This window comes from Vombatus ursinus, unplaced genomic scaffold, assembly GCF_900497805.2.
Source record: "Vombatus ursinus unplaced genomic scaffold, bare-nosed wombat genome assembly UNPS02004573.1, whole genome shotgun sequence".
Lineage (NCBI taxonomy): Eukaryota > Metazoa > Chordata > Mammalia > Diprotodontia > Vombatidae > Vombatus > Vombatus ursinus.
This window is the reverse complement of record NW_020944351.1, coordinates 2748213-2748940: the sequence shown is the minus strand read 5'-3', so window position 1 is coordinate 2748940 and position 728 is coordinate 2748213. Positions and strand designations below refer to the sequence as shown.

The window sequence follows — 728 nt, the reverse complement described above, 5'->3', positions numbered from 1 at the left end:
ACAGGATTCTCAGGAGCTGCTTTTGAACTGAATTGTCAACAGAAGCAGACAGAATCTATTTGTCTATTTTAATTCAACTCACTAACCGTTTGTTAAATGTTGACTATGTGCCAGGCACAGTGCTGGGCGCTGGCAACAAAAAGACATATAGTAGGCACTAGGTTGGTTGGTTGGTTGTCATCCTTGGTTCTCCAAGAGGACCAAAATGACATCACTATGTTGGGGTCAAGTGTGTCCCAGTGTGTCCCAGTGTGGCTCGGGTACACGCAACCCGCGTGAACAGCCGGAGGGGGAAAAAGAAAAATTTGGCCCCGGCGTGATTCGAACACACAACCCTCTGATCTGGAGTCAGACGCGCTACCATTGCGCCACGGGGCCCTTGTACCTCCAACGACCCCCAAGAACGTACTCAATGCACACTAGGAGGCTGGACGAGGATTAGAATTATGCCCACGTCATTGTTTTCCTTTCTCATTCCGCTGATTTCATTGCCGACCTTCAAAACACCATTCTCACAGGGGGGCCCTGGCTTCAGCACACTGCCCGACGGGGCCACCACACAGAAGGAAATGGCCTCCCGTAGCCCACCCCCACGCTCATCACCCACCTGGCTCCACCACTGGCCACCTGGTCACCCCGGCAGCACCAGCCTCGGGACCCTGCTCTCTCCCGCCAGCGCCGCCAACCACGTGCACTTCTCGTCTCCTTTTACCAAGCCCATGGCCCGC

At 54.5% G+C, this 728-nt stretch overlaps 1 non-coding gene across 1 annotated transcript; it reads right to left on the bottom strand.

Annotated features, from left to right (window-relative positions):
• Positions 1 to 306: 306 nt before the first annotated feature.
• On the bottom strand, positions 307 to 378 carry TRNAW-CCA. The gene has a single exon. It is a non-coding gene; the product is annotated as a tRNA-Trp (tRNA).
• Between the last annotated feature and the right edge of the window lie 350 nt (positions 379 to 728).